This window comes from Schistocerca piceifrons, chromosome X (assembly GCF_021461385.2).
Source record: "Schistocerca piceifrons isolate TAMUIC-IGC-003096 chromosome X, iqSchPice1.1, whole genome shotgun sequence".
Taxonomy (NCBI): domain Eukaryota; kingdom Metazoa; phylum Arthropoda; class Insecta; order Orthoptera; family Acrididae; genus Schistocerca; species Schistocerca piceifrons.
In genome coordinates, this window is record NC_060149.1 from 117,891,820 (window position 1) to 117,919,265 (window position 27,446).

Below are 27,446 nucleotides of genomic sequence, written 5' to 3' on the forward strand. Positions count from 1 at the left end.
AATTCCATCCTCCGCCCATTAGTGTAACCATATCAGCAGCATATTGGCGAGGCATTCGTCTTCATGGATGACAATTCGCGCTCCCATCGTGCACATCTTGTGAATGACTTCCTTCAGGATAACGACATCGCTCGACTAGAGTGGCCAGCATGTTCTTCAGACATGAACCCGATCGAACATGCCTGTGATAGATTGAAAAGGGCAATTTATGCGCGACGTGACCCATCAACCACTCTGAGGTATCTACGCCGAACCGCCGTTGAGGAGTGGGACAAACTGGACCAACAGTGCCTTGATGGGCTTGTGTGTAGTATGCCACGACGAATACAGGCATGCATCAACGCAAGAGGACTTGCTACTGGGTATTAGAGGTACCGGTGCGCACAGCAATCTGGACCACCACTCTTAAGGTCTCCCTGTATTGTTGTACAGCATGCAGTGTGTGATTTTCATGAGCAATAAAAAGGGTGGAAATGATGTTTATATTGATCTCTATTCCAATTTTCTGTACAGGCTCTGGAACTCTCGGAACCGAGGTGATGCAAAACTCTTTCTGATGTGTGTAGATTCACTTGACGTGACAGCAAAGAGAGGTGATCTCAACGACAACACTTAACACGAGAGCGTCTGCGCGTCGTCTGTGCAAATTTGTACTACTTTTGCGTACAACATCACGATGAAGCATCTAAGTGCGAGGACTCCGAAGAAAACGAACGTTGACAGATTCCATTAGTCGCCGTTAAAGGGGTCCAACACCTGGCGTGATGGTATGGGGTGCCGTTTGCGGCGGCGCGGTTTTTTGCTGCTGCGAATAAAGTTCCATTCACCTTGTGGTAAATCTCTTCTCACACGCACGGCTCTTTGAAGTTACTGAAATGTAGTTCTCAACCGGAAAAAAACTACAGAAAAAATCAGCTGTACACCTCATAACCGCAAGTCGCACTAAAATTGTTTTGTCGGTGGAGGGTGAATAATAGTTAAATCAAAGTATTTGCGTGCGTAAAATTTCATCCTATTACGCAAAGCTTGCATGCATCAGTTACTACCAAGCCTTACTCTAAGGTGTAAAAAGTCTGGAAAGTCCACAAACACACACACACACACACACACACACACACACACACACACAAACACACACATCATTCATAACTGTAGCCAGTTTTTGGTAATTATTAGCTATCCTTCACAGAAAGTTTACAAACGGATTGTTTCTTTTGGAATAGCTCGCTCAGATGTTGCTACGAGTATAACCAGTGTCACGTAACAAAATGTTCATGTTCGCGAGTATGCAACACGCCACGCGGAATTTAGTTATTTAAAAAGTCATCAAAAGTTCTGAATTTCACACCGTGCAATAAATGGAACTCTCTTCCACACTTTACAGTGCTTCTCAAACGCTTTTGGTACCGAAATATTACGATATTAATAATTTTCATCGGAGCTATCACTAGGTGTGATCACTATCAGATCGAAGCCACGACTCTACTCATCTCTCTACACAAAAGAAGTTTCTAGTTCCCAATATACGCACAAATGCGCTAATTTTTGATTGACTAAGAAATATCACAGCCAATCAGAAAGCAGCATCAAGCTGCTCGTTCGCGCGCATATGTACGGAACCAATTAAAATCTGACTCTGAATGAGGACAATAAAGCAACATAAATAAATTTTGAAAACCCAGAAATATAAAATTAACTCCCTCTTAACAAAACTACTTTACCAAAATCACAAACTCATTTCCCTAGTTCCATATACCGACGAAATAGTTTGTAACTTATTCCACGGTATGAACAAATAAAACACACACATAATTCTCGAACATTCCTCATGAGACCAGTTACTTCAATGTATTGTATAAAACTTTACATGAAACATTATTTCCCATTCACACCTTCATTCAATCTTATTACAAAGCACAACTATAATAGTAATTAATAAGCAATTCGAAAATTAAACAAACAGAACTGAAAATAAAAATGACAGTATCTTGACTGCAGCTCAAACAGTGTCCGTCCGCTAGTTACCTCTACCACAACCCATAAAAACTACGTACACTCGGGCACCTGACGCCACCTCTACTGCACGTGACACATATTGCACTTCTGTTCACTGCTGTTATGTGCTATTTCAATATGCACGATGTAAGGTGCTATGCCTCACGTTGTGTAAACAAAACTATCACCTCTGAATCGCTTAGCTGGTAATTTGGACTGCAGCCATTACACTTCTGACGTCTTAAGGTCAGGAGCATACAGTAATACTAAACAGTCCTCCAAAACACTGCGATCAATTAACGATTTCACAATTGAAAATTTTAGGGAAAGCTTGCAACAGTTAGACTGAGATGAGGTGTATGAGGAACCTGATGCTAATTTAAAATTTAACTTATTTCATGAGACCTTTGTGAGAATATTTGAAAACAATTTCCCTGAGAAAACAGTGAAATATAATTGTAAGAAACCATCTAAAAAGCCATGGCTTACTAAAGAGATAATAATATCTAGTAAACAGAAAAGGCAAATATATCTTATAGCTAGGAGGAGGAACGATCCAGAAACAGTGAAACATTGTAAAAACTACTGCACTGCTTTAAAGAAACTTATTGAAAAGTCCAAAAGTATGTGCGTTATGTCTGAGATTAGCACATCTGATAGTAAAATTAAAACAATATGGAATATTATCAACATGGAAACAAGGCAACTGAGAGCACAGGATGACTGTATTTCTATCGAGCTCAATGAAAAGTTTGTGAACAAGAAGTCATAAGTAGAAAACATTTTTAATAATCATTTTAAGTGTTGTAGAGAAAGTACAATCCAGCTATTCAACAGAAAATGTAAGGCAGTATATGGAAGAGGCAATACCTATGCGATTTGATAAATCTAAAATTCAACCCATCTCTCCTACTCAAATTAGGAAAATAAAAAATTCACGCAAAAGTAAAAGCTCATATGAAATTTATGTTATTTCTAACAGAGTACCAAAAGCTTGTTCCCAACAGATAAGTAGGATTCTCAACAAAAAATGTAGTAGCTCACTGAAACAGGGCATTTTTCCAGACAGATTGAAATACATTATTGTTAAACCGTTGCATAAAAAAGGGGATAGGCCTGATGCTAACAACTACCACCCAATCTCACTTCTGACAGCTTTATCCAAAATTCTTGAAAAAGTAATTTATTCAAGAGTAGGATCACATATTTGTAAAAATGAAGTGCTAATAAATGTCAGTTTGGTTTTAAGAAAGGCTTTTCAACAGAAAATGCTATATATGCTTTCCCTGATCAACTATTAAATTCATTGAATAACGAAATGTCACCTGTTGGGATATTTTGTGATCTCTCAAAAGCTTTTGATTGTGTGAATCATGAAATTCCTCTAGATAAGCTTAAGTATTGTGGCATAAGTGGGACAGTGCACAAATGGTTCAATTCATATTTGATGGGAAGAATGCAGAAGGTTGAAATTAACTGTACAGATAGTCTGCAAAAATCAGCAGCCCTCTAACTGGGGACATATCAAGAATGGTGTTCCACAGGGTTCAGTCTTGGGCCTCTTATTGTTCTTAAAATATTATAATGACTTGCCACTCTATATTCATGAAGCTGTGTAGTAATAACACCCAATAACCAAGAACCAACTGAAGAATTTGTAAATAATGTCTTTCAGAAAATTATTAAGTGGTTGTCTGCAAATGGGCTCTCACTAAATTTTGAAAAAATGGAGTATATACAATTCTGTGCAGCAAATGGCATAACACCATTGATAAATATAGACAATGAACAGAAGTCTGTTGCTAAGGCAGAACATACAAAATTTTTGGGTGTGTGCATTGATGAGAAATTAAATTGAATGAAACACATTGATGATCTGCTGAAACGGTTAGATTCAGCTACTTATGCTATTAGGTTTATTGCAAATTTTGGTGATAAACATTTCAGTAAGTTAGCCTACTATGCCATTCACTGTTTTCATGGCATCATATTTTGGGGTAATTTATCATTAAGAGGAAAAGTGTTCATTGCACAAAAGTGTGTAATCAGAATAATAATTGGACCCACCCAAGATCACCTTGCAGACATTTATTTAAGGAACTGGGGATATTCACAGTAGCTTTACAATACATATGTTCACTTATGAAATTGTTATTACTAACCCATGGCAATTCAAAAATAACAGGGAAGTGCATAGCTACAACACTACAAGAAATGATGATATTCACTATTCTGCGTTAAATCTGACTTTGGGACAGAAAGGGGTGAATTATGCTGCCACGAAAATCTTTGGTCATTTGCCAAATAGCATAAAAAGTCTCACAGACAGCCAACCAACATTTAAAAACAAATTAGAAGAATTTCTGAATGGCAACTCCTTCTACCCAATAGATGAATTTTTAGATATGAAGTAGTAACTGTATAAAAAATGTTAATTTTTTGTGTAAAGGAAACTGACGTTAAAATAACACGATCCACATCATTACGAAATGTCGTATTCATGATCTATGGAACAAGTATTTATGTATGTATGTATGTAGGAAGTGTGCTTCAACTTCAGCGTGTCCGTGACGTTGTCTTTCACCAAGGTAACGAAAAGTAGCGTGTTGCCTGTGCTCTCCTGTCGTACCTCAATACAGAAAGTGTTCGAGTGTGGTCCTGCCCAACAAATTTCACAGGTTTTTCACCCATTGCAAATATCACATCATGACTTGCCGAAGGTTGGCACATCATCATTTAACAGCCACGAAGATCAATGAACTCTGGAATAGAGTTGAAGCCAGGGAATGACGTACCAGTGTTTGGCATCCATGATCAGTTTGAACCGATCTCTAGCCAGTTAGAGCAATATTACTTCCACAGGTGGTAGCTCCATGTACTACATATTGCCCTCAGTACACCTCAAAGTCACCTACAGATTATATCGTGTATTCTCTCTACTACAACAGACACAATATAGAACATTTCGATATTTGCTATCCACCATGATTATGGAATTTCATTGACTGGAGTAGAATTGTAACCAGTGATGAGACGACTTCGGACTGAGCGCTGATGATCAGCAATGAGTGGAGATGCCTCATTTCTTTTCATACCAGGACCCGTTTGATTGTCATGCGCGGCACCCTTACAGCACAATGGTACACTGACGATATTCTACTCTCCATTTTATTTTCCTCCATGGCAAGCCAACCTGTCCTTACATTTCAACAAGATAATGACTGCCCACACACGGTGAGAGTTTCTACTGCCTGTCTTCGTACCTGTCAAACCATACCTTGGCCAGCAAGGTCTCCAGATCTCTTCCCAGTTAAGAACGCGTTTCGCATTATGGCTAAGGCTTTCCAATCAGCTCGGAATTTTGACAATCTAACGCGCCAGTTGGACAGTATTTTGTACGATATCTCCCAGGAGGACATCCAACAACTCTATCAATGAATGCCAAGCCGAATAGCCGTCTGTATATGGGCCAGAGGTGAACAAACGCGTTATTAACTTGCTTAATTTGTCAAGCTCTTTCTCTTGAATGAATCATCCAATTTTTCTGAAATTGTAATCGTATGTTTATCTGTAAATTACATCACATGTACCAGTTTGCACCCCATTCGGTAATTCCTTAGTGGTGAGTTGTTTTTTTTTCTTAGAGCGCATATCATATATAAATATTTGGACAGGCGTAGGATAATTGGATAATTTTGTTAGCAGAAATCTTGAAAAGTTCTTGATCGATTTACCACAAAGTTTTACACGATGGAATAATGATATGTGCTGCTTCGGTGAGTGCAACAGAACATTGCTGCAATGTGTGTGTAATTTATCATGTAAATTATTCAGCCTTTAGGCATACCTAGCAAGTTGACACAGTGGTTAAAGCACTGCACCAGCATTCACTATGAGTGTGGCTCCAACTCCTATCTGGCCACTCTGACTTATGTTTTCTGTGGTTTTCCTAAGTTTCTTAAGGTGAATCCTGAGACTGCTCCGTTGAGAAGACCATGGCCGATTTGCTGCCCCCATCCTTGTGCATTCTGGGCATGTTGTTGTGTGTAATGCACCCCTCAAAAATAAAACTAAGCATACCCTTGATGGTTCTTTGTAATGCAAATGCGACAGAAGATGTTAAAGCTTTTTTTTATTATTATTCACCAGATTCAATGGACAAGGCGTGTAATCTGTAATAAACCATAAGATCTGATGCAAGTGTGGAACAGCTGACTAATATTTTACATAAAGTTGTTACATATTTATTAGTCACTACATTTATCCAATCCTTCCATTCATGGAAGCCTACATTCCAATGTAATAAGTTCTGAATATCAAAAACTACTACACCTTCGATCATTTCATACACATGAGCTCAAAATAGGGTGATGTGATAATTATTTAGGTTACTGTCACAAAAACATTTGGATAGAGAAGCAACTGTTCTTGCGGCTGGTATTTTCTATTAATAGTTTTTCTGGAATAGTTGAAAGTGTTTAAAACAGTTATATTAACTGTTCAAAATGGCTCTGAGCACTATGGGACTCAACATCTGAGGTCATCAGTCCCCTAGAACTTAGAACTACTTAAACCTAACTAACCTAAGGACATCACACACATCCATGCCCGAGGCAGGATTCGAATCTGCGACCGTAGCAGTCACGCGGTTCCGGACTGAAGTGCCTAGAACCGCACGTCCACCGCGGCCGGCTATTAACTGTTCACTAGATGCAAACACCATACTAAGACGTTCCTGCGTTTGACACAGACAACTAACTTTCATAGCAAGGAGAGCTAGTGGCTTCAGATTTGGTTAAAGGTAAAATTAGATTTGAACAAATACAATCTAAGAAGAAAAAACGACGCACCACAAAGAAATTATCCGAATGGGACGAAAATCGGTAGATGTGATGTACTTGTACAAACAAACATAGGATTACAAGTTCAGAAAAATTGGATAGTTTCCCCTATGCAAGCAGTTATTCGGCTTGGCATTGATTGACAGAGTTATTACACAACCTCTTGAGGGATATAGTGTCAAATTCTGTCCAATTGCCACATTAGATAGTCAGAATCCTGAGCTGGTTGGAAGGCCCTGCCCATAATGCTCCAAACGTTATCAACTGGGGAGATCCGCTGACCTTTTTGGCCAAGATGCGGTTTGGTAAGAACGACGACAAGCAGTAGAAATTCTCCGTGCGTGGGCAGGCATTATCCTACTGACATATGAGCCTCGGTTGGCTTTCCATGAAGGACAACGAAACAGGATGTAGAATATCGTCGATGTACCGCTCTGCTGTCAGGGTGCCGCGGATGACAAACAGACGGGTCTTCTGTGAAAAGAAATGGCACTCCACACTATTATTCCTGGTTTTCGTGCCGTACAGCGGGCGACAGTCAGATTGGTATCCCACCGCTGCCCAGGACCTTTCCACACACGTCTCCGCTAGCCATCGGCGCACAGTTCGAAGCAGGAGTCATCCTTCATGAGACCACTGGTGCAACCAGAATAACCCACATCGTCTTATGTGCTGATTGGTGGAAAGGCGTGATATTGCAACTACACAAACTGATGATGTCACGTTTTCCAATCAGTCAGCTTCATTGGACGTTACTCACCCTGGCCACTCCCCTAGTCGCTCCCAATCGGCGCGGACTTGTGGCAACCGGTTACTGGTAAGGTTTATGTAAAAGAGTTTACTTAGGTACGACATACTTACGTGAAGGAATGCTGATAGGCAAAGAGTTGAGAACTTAATTCTTTGATAGGAAATTTCATTCGTTGAGTGTGGATTACATCATCGAAAAACAGCCAATCGTTTTAAGACTAACTACGAGGGTTGCCCCGAAAGTAATGCACCGCAGTTTTGTACAACAATTGTTTATTGAATATAATGAGAATTACACACACGAAAGAATGGTGTTTTATCTACGCACCCTATTTTTGCACATAATCTCCATCCCATTCTACGGCCTGCCTCCAGCGCAAGACAAGGGCGTGTATGTCCTGTCGGTACCAGTCCTTGTCCTGGTGGCGGAGCCAGTGCTTCACTGTGTTAATGGGACCACACCCTGCCTATCTAACTCATGTTAATTTAGGCAAGTATTTGACCCATTTGTGAAAAAACTATTTGATCCAGAACCTTAATATTTTTACTGTATGTTACATGATGCTAATAGAGTCAACTGTACTAAAATCCACTTTATACATTTTATAGTTTTAAGAAATAATTTTTTTAGCTTATTAACAACAAATATTAAGTTTTTTCTTCAGAAAATATGTTTTTGTGAACTTCATAACGGAGGAATATTAATGAATGTAGTACAAGAGGTGGCTTGTTATGTTATACAGAGTGTCTGAAAATTTCATTCATTTATCTATGATAGTTTCTGATATAATGGGGCATATGTACTGAAAATTTTAGTTTGCGAGAAACTGACTTTAAAGAAAAAACTTTTGAAATTTGTTACTTACAGTTAATTAAAACTGTCCTGCTGCATATGATGGCCAATCTTTGGCCTCTAGCAGGTCTTCCAGCTTCTTTTTCACCTTCCTGGATGTTTGTCTTGCTTTCTTGGCCATATTAATGCACACCTTTCTGCATCGGCTATCCTCATTTTATCGCAGTGTTGCAGCCCAGTGATCATATTTTCACCAGGATTAATTCCCAGCTTTTTCAGTACCCAACACTTTCCAATAGTACCACAACTGAATGTAATAACAGCATCATGAACTCCTAGTTTCATTGTATGCACGCCTACAAATACAGTTTTAGGAAGGCGGTTCCAAATTACGCTGTTGAAACATTCATTTGGGTTCTGTGTCTGCCCATGCAGACATTTCCTTAGAAGGTCAGGATGAGCCAAGTCTCTGAAAATAGGTTTAATTGCTGTAATAGCTGCAGCAGGAAGAGAATGCTGGTGAGAAAAAGATTCTCCAGTTGCCTGAGTCCTATTGTATTTGCACCACGAATTTTCTCCTGATGGACACAATCTATGACATAACCTCTTGTACAGAAACTTTCTAAACTTGTTTCCTCTAAACTATCGTTTCTTGAAAATGCCTTTATGTTTCGTCATCTTCAATAAACACAACAAAACACACGTAAACAATCACTGCAAACGTAAATATAACAACTACACGCAATAACATTTGAACAGAACTAGCCGCGTGTTTGAAAACATGTTGTTTACAAAGAGCAGAAACAAAAGAATACCGACCGTTGCATTCCAAGGATAGCCAACACACTCGGGAGTTAAAAAAAAAAAAAAAACCTCTCCCTAACATGCAATGTAGGGGATATAAAGATCTAAAATATACGCAGAAAAGTGGGTGTGGCACATAAACACACGTCGTAGGAAAATGCTCTTTAAATGCTTGAAAAAAAATTTTTCAGCAAAATCCTTTTCAGAGAGCTTCAATAAAACCTTAATCTATCAAAATATGATGAAAACCGAAAATCGATTTTTTTCGACCTGAACCACGGTGTGGTCCCCTTAACTTCCTTACCTGATTGACAGATGCAGCGCCCACTGCTGAGTCGTAATACGTCTGTCCTAGCGACTGACAGCATCAGCTCGCTGCATCATATCAGGTGTGACAGCCGTGGATGGCCTCCCCGACCGCTGCAAATCGTGGAGCTCCGCCGAACCGCCATCTGATGACCTCACCCTCCGTGCCCAGCGGCTAACTATACTTCCGTCGACAGCAGATGCTCCATAGACTTTGCACAAGCGTTTGTGAATATTCCCCACAGTTTCTTTCTCTGCACGTTGCTTGAAACGTACATCACCTACAGACACCATTTTGAAACTGCCCTGCGCCTACGTTATCTGTCGAAAATGACGGAAACTCACTCAGGAGACTTCAATAAATACATACGCAACGTTTCGCATTCGTAGCATTGTTTTCGGCTGAGAAAAAAGTGGTGCATTACTTTCTGGGCAACCCTCGTATTAGCTGTATTAGTTCACAGTACGAGATCCTTCCGATCAGTTCACTAACAAAATGAATTCCATAATGTCACCACTGAAATTGTGCTTTTTGTCGGAAGAACACAAGAATATCACATGGAAATTGTCTGAGCTTAGCTACATTTAAACAATCCCGTTAAAATGAAAAGGTTTACTTACCTTCAGGTACAGCCTCAGTCTCTCTTACACCCTTTCCCCCCCCTCTAAGAACGTTTGTGCCATTTTACGTACAACGAATTTCGTTTGACAGTTTTGCATAATCATAGATATACACTGAAGTGCCGAAGAAAGCGGTATACGCATGCGTATTCAAATACAGAGGTATATAAACAGGCAGAATTCGACGCTGCCGTCGGCAACGCCTATATAAGACAACAAGTCTCTGGCGCAATTGTTAGATCGGTTAATGCTGCTGCAAGATTTAACTGAGTTTGAACGTGGTGTTATAATCGGTGCACGAGCCATGGGACACAGCATCTCCGATGTAGTGATGAAGTGGAAATTTTCCCGTACGACCATTTCACGAGTGTACTGAGAATATCAGGAATCCGATAAAACATCAAATCTCCGACATCGCTGCGGCCAGAGAAAGATCTTGCAACAATGGGACCAACGATGACTGAAGCAATTTGCAAACCTTCCGCAAATTGTTGCATATGTCAATTCTGGGCCATCAACAAGTGTCACCGTGCGAACCATTCAACGAAACATCATCGATATTGGCTTTTGGAGCCGAAGGCCCACTCGTGTACCCTTGATGACTGCACGACACAAAATTTTACGCCTCGCCTGAGCCGGTCAACACCGACATTGGACTGTTGATGACTCGAAACATGTTGCCTTGTCGGATGACTCTCGTTTCAAAGTGTATAGAGCGAATGGATGTGTACGGGTATGGAGACATACTCAAGAATCCATGGACCCTGCATGTCAGCAGGGGACTGTTCAAGCTGGTGGAGGCTCTGTAATGGTGTGGGGCGTGTGCAATTGGAGTGACATGGGAGCCCTGATACATCTAGATGCGACTCTGACAGGTGACACGTACGTACGCATCCTGTCTGATCACTTGCATCCATTCATGTCCATTGTGCATTCTGAAGAACTTGGGCAATTCCAGCAGGACAATGCGACACCCCACACATCCACAATTGCTACAGAGTGGCTTCAAGAACACTCTTCTGAGTTTAAACACTTCTACTGGCCACCAAACTCCGCAGAAATGAACATTATTGAGGATATATGAGATGCCATTTAACAAGCTGTTCAGAAGAGATCTCCACATCTTCGTACTCTTACGGATTTATGGACCCCCTGCAGGATTCATGGTATCAGTTCCCTCGAGGCCTACTTCAGACAATAGTCGAGACCATGCCACCTCTTGCTGCGGCACTTCTGCGTGCTCGCGGGGGCCTTACATGATATTAGGCAGGTGTACCAGTTTCTTTGGATCTTCAGTGTATATTTCAGTTACGATTTTAACTTACAAGGGGATGTCGCCAATCGGGACACGCCGATTTCTCCCAAATTCTTTCTGTAGAAGGAGGTGGGCCTCCACATCACTTGCCTTAAATATTTCGCCTGAGTGGGCCTTAGGAAAGGAGAAAATGCTTTCGAAAGTTTTTCCAATAGCATATATCTTATTCGGCACTCTGCTTGTCGTTAACGGCGTAGCGTAATGGTGAAGCGCATTGCTTACATAATAAGCTACCTGGGTTCGATCCCAGCTGCTTCGTCAGTTCTTTTTCTGTTTTTTCCCATGTTTATTTTGCTTCGTTTCTTCCGTAGAAATTAAACACATTTAAGCAGTATATTTATATAACTAGGCGAAAGTGTTAATGAAACTAAAGTTCCCAAAGATTCTTGTGATTACATTCGCTACTTTTTATTCATTATCACAGTAGAAGGTTTGCAATTGTTATGGTGACATCTATCATAAAAACATGTGAGACATATATATGTTTCACACCAGGCACATTTAATGAAGGCATTGTCTGAGCAGTTACATTTTGCCGAAACATGTGTCATTGGAAAGGACACTTCATTTCTAGATATGAAACTACTGTTTGTCCGCTATCAGTTAGGATGCAAACCAAGCGTACTGGATCATAGGGGTGAACACAGGAGCACTGAATTGATGCTGCACGATCGAATGTATTTTAATTGCATCTCCATGATATTTCTCGCTGTTGTCGGAGCAATTCAGGGGAACTTTGCAGTCTTTTAATTAGAATTTTGACTTGGCGATAGAAATATACATGATACGGTTGAACCAGCGGTGTACATTTTGGTGGAACGACCTTCATGGTACACATTGCTTCGCCTAGCTCATTCGTAAATGTCTCATCATACAATGTTAAATCCCTTTGGCCGCTCCAAGAATCCACCAACAGAAGAAATTAATTGTCTGCGGCGTATGGCTTCAATGTTGTTTTCAAGAATGTTGCATAAAGCTCTTTTGTTCCTTTCCCTGACATAGAACAAGTAACGACAACATTTTCGTATGCGTCTTCTAATTTTTTGAGAGTGGCGGCAACCCTAGGACTGAATTTATTCGCAGGCTCTTGCAAACATAAAAACACAAGGGTAAAAATTTCCCTGAAGCAGTTAAACTGTACTGCGCTGTGTAAGAGTGGGTGGTCTTCGATAGATTGAGTTCTTCACCATAAGAATCTTTGCATCTTTGACATCCAGAGACCTGTTGTACGTTGACTCATTCTGGCATCCGGTCTGGTCGGTGTTAATTATATAGTCGATGTTGAAATGTGGCATTAGATGTCTCATCTGCATACGAAATTTCTCTCCTGCTGCCACTGTTTCATCCAAAGTTGCGACATCACTTTTGCTGACGAATTCATGATTTTTTGCTGCCTTACCGAATATTTTTTCTTGAAGGAATTTGCCCAAGTATTAGAAGCACGGAAGTGAAAACTCTCCGACAAATACGGGAATGCAGCGATCATTGCCCGTTTCTATAGGATTCTAGCCGGCCGGAGTGGCCAAGCGGTTCTCGGCGCTTCAGTCCGGAACCACGTGACTACTACGATCGCAGGTTCGATTCCTGCCTCGGGCATGGATGTGTGTGATGTCCTTAGGTTAGTTAGGTTTAAGTAGTTCTAAGTCTAGCGGACTGATGACCTCAGATGTTAAGTCCCATAGTGCTCAGAGGCATTTGAACCATTTTGAGCCATTGGATATAACTTTCCAGCATTGTCATTTCTGTCTTCTGCATATACAACAGATGGACCCATGTCTGTTAATTGATATGTATTATCCACAATAGCATATTTCCTGTTGCTAGGGAATGTGCTGCTTCCTGCAGGAGTGACCACTGTGGGCACTGAAACGTCCAAGTTCTTACTACCCGACTGTTAGGGAATATGTTGCCCATTGCATTGGCTATTTAATGAAGCAGCACACAAGTTACTGTTTTCGGCTACAACTACCACACAACATCCACTATAGCCTTACTACTATGCATCTCACTTTGCTTGGCGTCCTTTGGCCCATTTGCATCAGGGGCTGGTATCTGTTGTTATGGTGGTGATTGGTGACTTGGCTTTTGTCAAAAAATGGCTCTGAGCACTATAGGACTTAACCGCTGAGGTCATCAGTCCTCTAGAACTTAGAACTACTTCAACCTAAGGACATCACACACACCCATGCCCGAGGCAGGATTCGACCCTGCGACCGTAGCGGTCGTGCGGTTCCAGACACAAGCGCCTAGAACCGCTCGGCCACCCCGGCCGGCCTGGCTTTTGTCGCTGGGTGTTGTGTGTCGGCGACTGCAACAAGACAATTGTACGCGATGAATGATGTTCTTCTTCCATTCGATAATTCTGGCGCTGTTCTGTAATGTGCACTGTAGTCGGAGACTGTGTCATCATTGGCCTGATGGCATGGTCTGTATGCAGTGCCTTGGATGGTATCGGCTGGGATCACGTCATTAGTTTTCATTTTAACTATAGCCGCTGAGAGTAATCTGTCAGTGACTTACGTAAACACTTGTTATGAACGATTTGTTAGCTGCAATGAACAGCACGTAACTAACTCGTGAACCCAAACGCACTACTGATACATCAGGAAAAGTATATTGCCAAGCAATAAGCTCGCTGCCATGTTGACTCTTCTGTGTCCCAGCGATGAATAGGGTAGAGAATACATAGAGAGAAGGTTAGAATCTATGGAGACGCCCCACGCCGTAAACGTGAAGCCAGCGACTTACGCACTCCGCCATACTGTGGAGATCAAGACACTGCGAGTAGCGCAAATATATTTCTGTGTTATTCATCGAAATAATAACTGGTGACACTGTTTCTCGTCAGGTCACCGGAGTTAAGCGCTGTCGGGCTTGGCTTACACTTGGATAGGTCACCGTCTGGGTATGCTGAGTGCTGCTGCCAAGCGGGGTGCACTCAGCCCTTGTGAGGCCAATTGAAGAGCTACTTCGATTGAGAAATAGCGACACTGATCACGTAAACTGACAACGGCCGGGAGAGCGATGTGCTGACCACATGCCCCTGGTGACGCCTAAGGGCTGAAGATGACACGGCGGCTGGTCGGTACCGTTGGGCGTCGACGGCCCGTTCGGACAGTGTTTGTTTTGTTTTTGTGTTACCTACAGAAGCACAAACAGAAGCGGAAAGTTAGCTGTTATGTTCTGTGAGTGAATACTGTATCTAAGCTTATACTTTCAGTTTAAATGTGACCAATTCGTTTCGTTCTGTACACTCAGTGACTTCCAAGTTTTATGTTTATAGTATGCAGGTTCACGAAGGACGGTGTAAGGAATGCTTCTGGATCAAGCCATTGCGTCGAAAAGATGGCAAACAAACAAAATATAGGATAGCATGTTCTGAGGTTTCTGCAAAGTTAACACTGACCCAATTCGACGTCAAGCATTCACATCACGGCCACGTGAGACGTCAATGGTCACCTGATAATCACTTGCCATTACTGACAAAAGCCATTACGGTCTATACTGCTCAACTAGTGAGAATGCTAAAAATATTAGTCCAGAGAAATAGAGCTAGATGCAAAACATGAACCTAATTGTCTTTAAAAGACAGTGAACTAAGTGATAAAGTAAATTAGTTAACAACTGTCAGCTTTGCTTCGTTTAAGAAAATGAAATAAAGATTTAATTTCACAAAGCACTTGCTTACTGCTGTGTTGTAAACAAAATGATTATGTAAGTACACACATAAAAAAAAGTTTGCATCACCTCGGTTACGAGAGTTCCGGAACCTGTACAGAAAATTGGAATAGAGATCAACATAAGCATCATTTCCGCCCCTTTTTTATTGCTCATGAAAACCACACATTGCATGTTGTACCACCATACAGGGAGACCTTAAGAGGTGGTGGTCCACATTGCTGTACACACCGGTACCTCTAATACCCAGTAGCACGTCCTCTTGCGTTGATGCATGCCTGTATTCGTCGTGGCTTACTATACACAAGTTAATCAAGACACTGTTGGTCCAGATTGTCTCACTCCTCAACGGCAATTCGGCGTAGATCCCTCAGAGTGGTTAGTGGGTCACGTCGTCCATAAACAGCCCTCTTCAATCTATACCAGCCATGTTCGATAGGCTTCATGTCTCAAGAACATGCTGGCCCCTCTAGTCAAGCGATGTCGTTATTCTGAAGGAAGTCATTCACAAGATATGCACGATGGGGATGCAAATTGTCGTCCATGAAGACGAATGCCTCGCCAATATGCTGCCGATATGGTTGCACTATAGGTCGGAGGATGGAATTCACGTATCGTACAGCCGTTACGGCGCCTTCCATGACCACTAGCGACGCACTTCGGCCCCCCATACTGCCACCTCAAAACAGCAGGGAACGTCCACCTTGCTGTACTCGCTGAACAGTGTGTGTGAGGCGTTCAGCCTGACTGGGTTGCCTCCAAACACGTCTCCGACGATTGTCTGGTTGAAGGCATATGCGACACTCATCGGTGAAGAGAATGTGATGCCAATCCTGAGCGGTCCATTCGGCATGTTGTTGGGCCCATCTGTACCGCGCTGCATGGTGTCGTGGTTGCAAAGATGAACCGCGCCATGGAGGACGGCAGTGAAGTTGCGCATCATGCAGCCTATTGCACACAGTTTGAGTCTTAACACAACGTCCTGTGGCTGCACGAAAAGCACTATTTAACATGGTGGCGTTGCTGTCATGGTTCCTCCGAGCCATAATCCGTAGTTAGCGGTCATCCACTGCCGTAGTAGGCCTTGGGTGGCCTGAGCAAGGCATGTCATCGTCATTTCCTGTCTCTCTGTATCTCCTCCATGTTCGAACAACATCGCTTTGGTTCACTCCGACGCCTGGACAATTCCCTTGCTGAGAGCTCTTTCTGGCACAAATTAACAATGCCGACGCGATCGAACCGCCGTATTGACCGTATAGTCATGGTTGAACTACAGACAACACAAGCTGTGTACCTCCTTCCTGGTGGAATGACTGGAACTGATCGGCTGTCGGACCCCCTCCGTCTAATAGTCGCTGCTCATGCATGGTTGTTTATATCTTTGGGCGGGTCTAATGACAGCTGTGAAGAGTCAAATGGCTGTGTCTGTGATACGAGGGTCACTCCAAAAGAAATGCACCCTATTTTTGGAAAAATACAGTTTTCATTCTGCATGTGTGAAAGTTTTACAGTGTGTAGATACATCCTTCCCGCTTGTTTCCAAACTTAGTTCAACCTGCTACCGTGAGTGGCGCCGTCACAGCATGTCTTCAAAATGGCTGCTACACTGTACGTTCGTCAGAAACAACGTGCTATCATAGAATTCCTGTGCTGCGAAAACGAGACAGTGGGAAACATCCACAAGAGGTTGAAAAAGGTGTATGGAGATGCTGCTGTCGATCGCAGTACAGTTAGCCGGTGAGCAAGCAGGTTACGTGATGAAAGGGGGCACGGCAATATTGAGGATTGTCCTCGCAGCGGCTGGCCTCGTACTGCACACACTCCAGACAATGTGCAGAGAGTTAATGAATTGGTGACTGCTGACAGACGCATCACAGTGAACGAATTGTCACGTTACGTTGGGATAGGGGAAGGAAGTGTTTGCAGAATACTGAAAGTGTTGGCGTTAAAAAAGGTTTGTGCCAGGTGGGTTCCCAGGATGTTGACAGTGTTTCACAAAGAAACAAGAAAAACGGTATGCAGCGAACTTTTGGAACAGTACGAGAATGGTGGAGATGAATTTTTTGGAAGAATTGTGACAGGTGATGAAACATGGCTCCATAATTTTTCACCAGAGACGAAGACGCAATCAATGTAGTGGCATCATGCAAATTTGGCCACAGTGGTAGGCGCCAATGGCCCTAGGAAGAATTTTGTTTAAAGAAAATAACAATTTAAGGCATGAAATTCTTATCTGAACAATTGGCACAAACAGGTGTAAAACTGGAACCAAAACTCGACAGTCAGCAAATATGTTACAGTTGCTTGATTTATTTCAGCAGTAAGGTGTGGATTCTTACACCCACAATTTTCTCACAAAGAGGCGGGGCGTTATTCGAAGAGTTGGTAACGGTTATTTAACGATGGCATCCTTGCAGAAATAAAGTCTGAACATTTAGTCACAAGAGCGAAAAGGTTCCCAAAAAAGTAATTGAAGACGTTGAGGTGAAATACCTTCCCACACCTACATGCATCACAACACTTAAATTTCAACAATTTCCCCAGCACGTGTGTTTGTGCGTTAATCACTGCCCAGTTGGACCTTATGTCTAGTCAGCTTTGCAGTAGCATGATTGTCTTAGATATTTCCATATAAGTACATTATGTCTTAGTAGCGCTTGTTGTGCGAGATGCACGGGAGCCTCACAGTGCTCACATAGAGGAGAGCTCGGGTGTTTGTATTGTAACAGAAACAACGCCACTACCGACCACTCTTGCCCAGTTTACCACCAGCACATGAAAGCTTAGCGTAGCGAAGTCTGCAACACTTCTAAGCGTTTGATGCTCCGCCCCAGAGTCCATATTTTGTGCATGTTACTGCCAATGTTCCTTCAATTCGAGTGCTCGCCCCTAGTGCCTGGCCTAAGCTATGGAGGAAACCAGAAGGTCTGAACATGGCAGAAAACTCGCTACAGCAGAGGCCTAAGCATGCAGTTATAAGGGTTTCAGCTCCTATGTCTTACAAAAATAAAACATCCACTAGCTGTCCGTACAAGCGCGGCCGTTCTGACATGATATACGAATTTCAGAGTCCACAGAGTTCAGTACGAAACAACCTGCACCCTCCCAATCCTCTGGTCACATCTCAACGAGACTGAGAAGCTGTTATTGACAGCTTTTGTACTTTAATACTACGGATTTTTCTTTCCGTAAAAACTGAAATAGACATGACAACGACACGGGACCTCATAGGGAATGCTGCTGAAGACATCTGCAAATCTGACAATGTATTTTAAAGTCTTCCAGTGGAATTCACGATCGGCTATCTCGAACAGAGAAAGTCTTCGTATGGAACTTAGCTGCAGCCACATATCCGTCGCGGGTCTTTACGAAACTTGGTTTAAGCCACTCCATCAAATACAATTCAAAGGTCATGCAATGATTATATACGACAAATGGAAATGAGCGTACAGCATTGTGGGCCGGGAGTCCCCCATTCGGGGAAGTTCGGCCTCCGAGGGCAAGTACTTATTGCATTCGACGCCACATTGGGCGACTTGCGCGTTGGAGATGGTGATGAAATGATGATGAGGACAACACAACACCCGATCCCTGAGCGGAGAAAATCTCCTGCCTCAGCCGGGAATCGAACCCGGGCGCCGCCGCGCTGACCACTCAGCTAACGGGGGTGGACTTAGATACGACAGAGAGGATGGAAAAGGAGGTATGTTCATTTTAATTAGGGATACAAGTCAGTTTGAAAAATTTGACATCAATCTTAGGACGGCAGGCAGCCAAGTAGTAGACACTGGAATTCTTCCTCCTAACGGCGCATTTACCATTGCCGTCATTTACAAATCTCTCCACTGTAAATGACGAAACCGCGTTCTGGATCAGATTATTGGCTTGCTTCAAACACCATTTCTCCTTTATGCAGACTTCAACGTACACCACTCTCTATGAGGTTGTAAAATAGGCGACGTAGTTGCCAAACATTTGCTTACACTTCTCGAAAACCTCAGTTTAGTACTTGTAAACGATGGCTCTCCTACCATGATACATAATCATTACAGACGACCGTCAGCCGTTCATTTGGCGTTGCGCTCTGCTGATTTTTGCCTTGTAACGAAGTAGACAGTCAAACGTGACTCTCTTGGCCCGGATCGTCTCCCTATGGAAACTGCGATAGATTATTCTATCAGTCCAGTTAATATTATACATCAAAACAGCAGGTGGCATATCAAGGAAGCTGACAGGCTAAAGTACACTTCTACAGTCCAGTAGGAGCTTCAGTCTTCTAACAATTTGTCTGGTCCGAAAGCTGCCTTTCAACAGCTCATATCAATTACTGAAGCAGCTGCAACAACTACCATTCCACAAAAGAAGGAAGTAATTGTTTTGTAGCATCGACCCCTGCCTGGTGGACGTCAGAATGCTCTAGAGCTATAGCACAGAGAAAACTTGCGTTCAGTAATTTTCGGAAATAATCCACGTTGGAAAACGTCGTTGCATATCAAAAATAGGTGCGAGAGTTAGAAGACAGTTAGAAGATTGTAAAAAGAATAGCTGGAAAAATGTTTTTGAATCCTTAAATAATAGTGTTAGTCTCGCTAATCTGTTGTTGTTGTTGTTGTTGTTGTGGTCTTCAGTCCTGAGACTGGTTTGATGCAGCTCTCCATGCTACTCTATCCTGTGCAAGCTTCTTCATCTCCCAGTACCTACGGCAACCTACATCCTTCTGAATCTGTTTAGTGTATTCACCTCTTGGTCTCCCTCTACGATTTGTACCCTCCACGCTGCCCTCCAATTCTAAATTGATGATCCCTTGATGCTTCAGAATATGTCCTACCAACCGATCCCTTCTTCTAGTCAAGATGCGCCACAAATTTCTCTTCTCACCAATTCTATTCAATACCTCCTCATTAGTTATGTGATCTACCCATCTAATCTTCAGCATTCTTCTGTAGCACCACACTTCGAAAGCTTCTATTCTCTTCTTGTTTAAACTATTTATCGTCCTCGCTGACCTATGGAAAAAATTAAAGTTTTTTTCTGCCGGATGACAGAAAATCGCCCTGACGTAGTACTCAGAAAAGTATTATACGTATTTAACCACATTTGGATGAACAAAGCAGTAATAGAAGACTGACCAACTCAAGTCGTGATACCTATATTGAAGCTACATAAATATGGGTTGTAGGCCACGTCATATAGACTTACTTCTCTTTATTTGTGTATCGGCAGAGCTTTTTAGCGCCTGGTTAAAAATCGTTTATAATGGTGGTTGGAAATAAATCAGATCCTGCCGCCGAGTGAATATGGGCTTAGAAAAGGCAAGGCAACAACTAATATTTGATTTTTATTAAGAAAATGAGACAGTCTATTTCGTATTACCCCTTCAATTACTTTTGAAAATCCAGATAACGGTGATATAGGTCGGTAAGTGATAACATCAGAATGATGAACCTTCTCGTACATTGGCTTGACAGCGGAATATTTTATTTTTTCTGGGAAGAATCCTGTGTTAAATGACACATTAATTATGTCAGCAAGCTGGGAATCCATGTATCTTCCACTTTGCTTCATTACTTTGTCTGGAATTTCATCACTGCCACATGACATTTTATTTTGAACATATTTGCAGCATTTCCTACCACTAAAAGCAAAAGCTGGATGTAGAAACATGGTTTTATCATTCACAGGGAGTTACACTATTGAGCTGAATTTGCATTTACTTTGAATTAGTTTTGCTGATATATTTGTGTAATATTTGTTGAATATGTTGGCTACCTGCAGTGGGTCCTCAACAGTCTTTCGGTAAGTGATAACATCAGAATGATGAACCTTCTCGTACATTGGCTTGACAGTGGAATATTTTATTTTTTCTGGGAAGAATCCTGTGTTAAATGACACATTAATTATGTCAGCAAGCTGGGAATCCATGTATCTTCCACTTTGCTTCATTACTTTGTCTGGAATTTCATCACTGCCACATGACATTTTATTTTGAACATATTTGCAGCATTTCCTACCACTAAAAGCAAAAGCCGGATATAGAAACATGGTTTTATCATTCACAGGGAGTTACACTATTGAGCTGAAATTGCATTTACTTTGAATTAGTTTTGCTGCTATATTTGTGTAATATTTGTTGAATATGTCGGCTACCTGCAGTGGGTCCTCAACAGTCTTCCCTTCACTTTGTTGTTTACCTATGTTCCTATTTATTATCTCCTAGTTTGGTGTTATTTTGACATCACCTTTCCTGATACATGAGAAATCATTATGTTTCTTAGATGCTACTGTAACTTTCTTACATAATTTCCTGTAAATTTTCACATATAATTTTAATGCACTAGTATTTCTGGCAGACTGGTCAACTTTCTGAGGGTGTGTGCTGATTTTGTTTTTCATTCGGTTACCGATGCCTTTGCTTTAATTTTAATTCTGGCTCACTTGATACGAAGTGAGACATCATAACAATGCCTATAACTTGCAAGGAATGACTCAAACATTTTATCTACATCACAGGTTAATTCCACGTCCCAAGTCATATTTTTTAACTCGTAATTATAGAGTCTTATGCTGTATTCATTAATAATTCTCTTATCTCTGTATTTAGCACAGACCACTGGATTCTTATTGGCTATGTTATTTAAGGCCAAATGACTTCCTTACGATCTGAGAACCCAGTACCTATTACTTCAGTGATATGATTACACTTCTTCATATTGACAAATACTTGATCAGTTATTGCTTAAGGCCCATTCATACATGTAGTGTCTTCAAATACTGTTGCTGTCACTAGTGGAATAAATGGGGTACTGCTGCATTTTTGAACTTAAATAGCTATCAAATTAATTCATCAAATTAATTAGTTGATCAATTACTTACCTATGCCCTTATGACATCACTGGTTTTCCCCCAACACCCACCTAGAAAAATGGAGGGAAATTCAGATTTTTGCAAGAAAATAGGGAAATTGGGCTACCTCTCCTCCCTCCCCTCCCCTCCCCTCACTACCCCCACCTTTGGAAATAGCGGCAAATTCAAATTTATTGGTGAGAATACCAAATGTTGTGTGTTCACCTTGAGGTTTGCAGACAAGCTGACCTAGTTCACTGCACTGCCACCAGAAGGCGCTGTTGGCCCTATCCATTCCCCTCTCCCCCATTCTCCCTCTCCTCCTCAACTTGTGAAGGAGCTTCAGTCTGTGCTGAGCTGCCATGTAGGACAGACGTAAGTCTTTATTTTGTACGACATGTTCAATGGATGACATGTCTGTGTTGGACAAAAAAGAGTTTAACAGCTATGTTAGCTGTAATCATGCAGCTGAGGACTGTGTCCATAACTACCTGCACGATGCTTGGAAAGCAATGGTATTCGACGACCATATGAAAAAGACAATATACTTCATGAACTAATAAGGATGCAGCAGGATGAAGGAGTAGCAACTGCATACGTTCAGTGCGCTTCGCATGTTTTTAATGCAAGGCCTTTCTTACAAAATAATTAAATTACTTATATTATAAGTGCATTATACTAATTTTATTATATTATATTTATGACGATTTTTATAATGTAATAATTATCTTCGACTTTTTATCTTATAAAAATCTTTATACGTATATTACAATTAATTTAATTAATTTATAAAAAAGGAAGTGCTTAAAAACATGCCAACTGCACTCAATGTACCCACTTACTAATATATATATATAAATCATAGGCAATTTTGATTGCACTAGAATTAATTTTAAAAAATAATTCAAGATGCAAAATTACAAAAATTTCAGCAAAACCTCTCAGCACCTTTTGAAAGGAAACCTGGATTTTTTTTGTGGTGGTACTCTATTTCATTTCACCCTACCGGGCTTTTTGTTGCTCAGTGTCACTGTTGGGCCACAACTTGGATGCTAATCGTAGTCCACCAATCATCATCTTCTTCTGGCAGCATCTTGGCAACAAATTGTGTAGACGGTAGAGCGGCTGACGGCAGATGTTCTCCTTTTCTTTCTGATGGACTCGAGCAGTGGACGACGGCCAAAAATAACAATAGTGTTTGCCGGCTGAACCAGGTCTATAGGTATTCAGTTGTGCCCCACAGGGCAAGTAAATAACATTCACAAATCATATGCAGGGTGTTACAAAAAGGTACGGCCAAATTCTCAGGAAACATTCCTCACACACAAATAAAGAAAAGATGTTATGTGGACATGTGTCCGGAAACGCTTAATTTCCATGTTAGGACTCATTTTAGTTTCGTCAGTATGTACTGCACTTCCTCGATTCACCGCTAGTTGGCCCAATTGAAGGAAGGTAATGTTGACTTCGGTGCTTGTGTTGACATGCGACTCATTGCTCACAGTACTAGCATCAAGCACATCAGTACGTAGCATCAACAGGTTAGTGTTCATCACGAACGTGGCTTTGCAGTCAGTGCAATGTTTACAAATGCGGAGTGGGCAGATGCCCATTTGATGTATGGATTAGCACGGGGCAATAGCCGTGGCGCGGTACGTTTGTATCGAGACAGGTTTCCAGAACGAAGGTGTCCTGGCAGGAGGACGTTTCATGCAATTGATCGGCGTCTTAGGAAGCACGGAACGTTCCAGCCTATGACTCGCGACTGAGGAAGACCTAGAACGACGAGGACACCTGCAATGGACGAGGTAATTCTTCGTGTAGTTCACGATAGCCCTAATGTCAGCGTCAGAGAAGTTGCTGCTGTACAAGATAACGTTGACCACATCACTGTATGGAGAGTGCTACGGGAGAACCAGTTGTTTCCGTACCATGTACAGCGTGTGCTGGTACTATCAGCAGCTGATTGGCCTCCACGGGTACACTTCTGCGAATGGTTCATCCAACAATGTGTCAATCCTCTTTACAGATGAGGCTTCATTCCAACATGGTGAAATTGTAAATTTTCACAATCAACATGTGTGGGCTAACAGGAATCCGCACGCAATTGTGCAATCACGTCATCGACACAGATTTTCTGAGAACGTTTGGGCAGGCATTGTTGGTGATGTCTTGATTGGGCCCCATGTTCTTCCACCTACGCTCAATGGAGCACGTTATCATGATTTCATACGGGATACTCTACCTGTGCTGCTAGAACATGTGCCTTTACAAGTACGACACAATATGTGGTTCATGCACGATGGAGCTCCTGCACATTTCAGTCCAAGTGTTCGTACGCTTTTCAACAACAGATTCGGTGAGCGATGGATTGGTAGAGGCGGACCAATTCCATGGCCTCCACCCTCTCCTGACCTCAACCCTCTTGACTTTCATTTATGGGGGCATTTGAAAGCTCTTGTCTACGCAACCTCGGTACCAAATGTAGAGACTCTTTGTGCTCGTATTGTGGACGGCTGTGATACAATACGCCATTTTCCAGGGCTGCATCAGCGCATCAGGGATTCCATCCGACGCAGGGTGGATGCATGTATCCTCGCTAACGGAGGACATTTTGAACATTTCCTGTAACAAAGTGTTTGAAGTCACGCTGGTACGTTCTGTTGCTGTGTGTTTCCATTCCATGATTAATGTGATTTGAAGAGGAGTAATAAAATGAGCTCTAACTTAGAAAGTAAGCATTTCCGGACACATGTCCACATAACATATTTTCTTTCTTTGTGTGTGAGGAATGTTTCCTGAAAGTTTGGCCGTACCTTTTTGTAACACCCTGTATATAGTTGGTATTTGAGTGACAAAATACAAATTAATTCATTTTCAACAGTTTATTTTGGGTGCAAATAAATAGTTTTCTTTACATTCCTGTATTTTATTTGAAGAGACAAAATGTAAATAACATGTAATGTTAATTACAATACTCAAATTAACATTAAAAAAAGAATAATTTGAGTTTAAAGAGAACTATGTTCCCTATTAAATGTAAACGGAAGCTATCTCAACATCATCTGTTGACATGCAAAAATTAATGCTGAACGCCACTTCATCTGTACTCATATATAATTCAAACTATATGATTGGGTCTCAGATTCTCTGAAATTTGTTTTTGTCATAACTTTTTTATTTTTAGAGATAACTGAATTTTAACCATTAATACAATGACATTAAACCACTCAAATAGTAACATGAAGTTTAAAGCATTAAAGTCGGCTAATAATTTGGCAAAATATGCTTAAAAACTTCGTATGACACTTTGATACACTGGCGACATCTAGTAATCAAAATTTCAAACACTTTCTTGTGTGCCGCAGTTGTGAGAGCGAGTGAGCTACTGTGCAAGCTTGGTAACGTGAGGTGGGTGCTTGCTTCTATGTATCTTCTATACACTTCCTGTGGCAATCACTCGAGTTATATGGTCTCTAGGAAGCAGGAACTATAATTGATTTCAGCTGCTTGGCTCTTCTCAGACGAGTTAAACAGAATCTTTACTGAAACTTCCTGGCAGATTAAAACTGTGTGCCCGACCGAGACTCGAACTCGGGACCTTTGCCTTTCGCGGGCAAGTGCTCTACCAACTGAGCTACCGAAGCACTACTCACGCCCGGTACCCACAGCTTTACTTCTGCCAGTATCTCGTCTCCTACCTTCCAAACTTTACAGAAGTTCTCCTGAGAACCTGAGTTCCACAGTTTTAATCTGCCAGTAAGTTTCATATCAGCGCACACTCCGCTGCAGAGTGAAAATCTCATTCTGGAAACATCCCCCAGGCTGTGGCTAAGCCATGTCTCCGCTATATCCTTTCTTTCAGGAGTGCTAGTTCTGCAAGGTTCTCAGGAGAACTTCTGTAAAGTTTGGAAAGTAGGAGACGAGATACTGGCAGAAGTAAAGCTGTGGGTACCGGGCGTGAGTCATGTACTGTTGTCAATGAAAAATTATGAGCAACTGACTGAGACTGATAACACACAAAAAAGTGTTGATTGACAAGAAATAAAAGAAGCAGAATGTTTTTACTCAAATCCATCATGTAAAGCAAACATACAAGCAGATGTAAGAAATGAACTCGAGAATACAACAAAAATAAGAGAGCTCATTTTAAATTGTCTTAATAAAAAATTTTAATATTAAATAAGAGATAAAAATGGAGCAATTCATGATTACCCAACTTTATGATTATTGTAGAGGAAACAATATAACTAATTACAACAAGTTAAGAAAAGATGAATTAATTATTTTAATTATATCACATAATTTACCACTCCTACAAGGACTCTCAAAATATGAGTGTAGCTGATCTCAAAACTAGAACTAAAAATCTAGATGTTGGAGGTTACAGTAAATTAAAGAAATCAGCATTAATTAATTGAATTATTTTACAAGATTTTCCATTTCATGAAGAATTATTCCGACTAAAACAAGACAGAAACATGTACCTATTATAAATTATTTTTACATATGATGTTTTTGAAAAATCTTGACCGCCAAGACAAGAAAAAGTTATGATGCTAGATCAAATTTATTCATTCAGTAGTAAACTATTTGAGCAAGGAAAAAAGAAAAACTGTAAGAAAATGATTTATTAGAGAGTAAAGAAATAAAACCTAAATTTAATGAAAAACTGTCTTTAACAAAACTCTATACCATTAGTGAGAAATCATATTATGTAACGAAAGCGCTTAATTCTGTGCTAGAAGCAGCCAAAAAGGGAACTAATTTTAGAAAAGGAGATAAGCTGAATATAACAACAGCAAAAATGTTTCATCCAATTTCTACAGGACATAAAGCATCAAATAATAAAAAAGAATCTGTTCATGTTCTGTGCAATATCAGAGATATATTAACATCTGATGAGTATATTGATATAGCGAATACTATATTTATAATTTAAATGTTAGCAATTCCCAGAGGTAGCAAAGACAATAAAATAATAAATTTAACTGATAGTAAAAAGACTAAGAGGTGCATTACCAGAATAAATAATAGTGATAACCTGTTTTGTCCTAGAGAAATAATAGTTGCACTAATATATCACACAAATTTTATCTTAGTCAGAGAACTAAATACTTGTGAAATTAAGAAAATTAGAGAAGGAGATAAATACAGAATACAAGAAGAGTTAAAGAGGGTATTATGTAACCAGTTAGGTGAATACAATGAAGAAGGTTTTACTCTAGACAATATTAAAAATGTTGAACAACTATTAGATATTCACACAAATGTTATATGAGCTGAAAATTTCAATTCAGTTAACTATCATGGTCCTGATAAAGCAATGAAAATATATCTGTATAAAAACTGCAGCGATTTTGATGTAATCAACAGTGTGTCAGCATTAATAGGATCATCAGATTACTGTGTTAAATGTAACAAAACATATAACAACAAGAACGAACATAAATGTAAGACAGAAGGAAAAATATGTGTATTATGCAATAGTACAGAATGC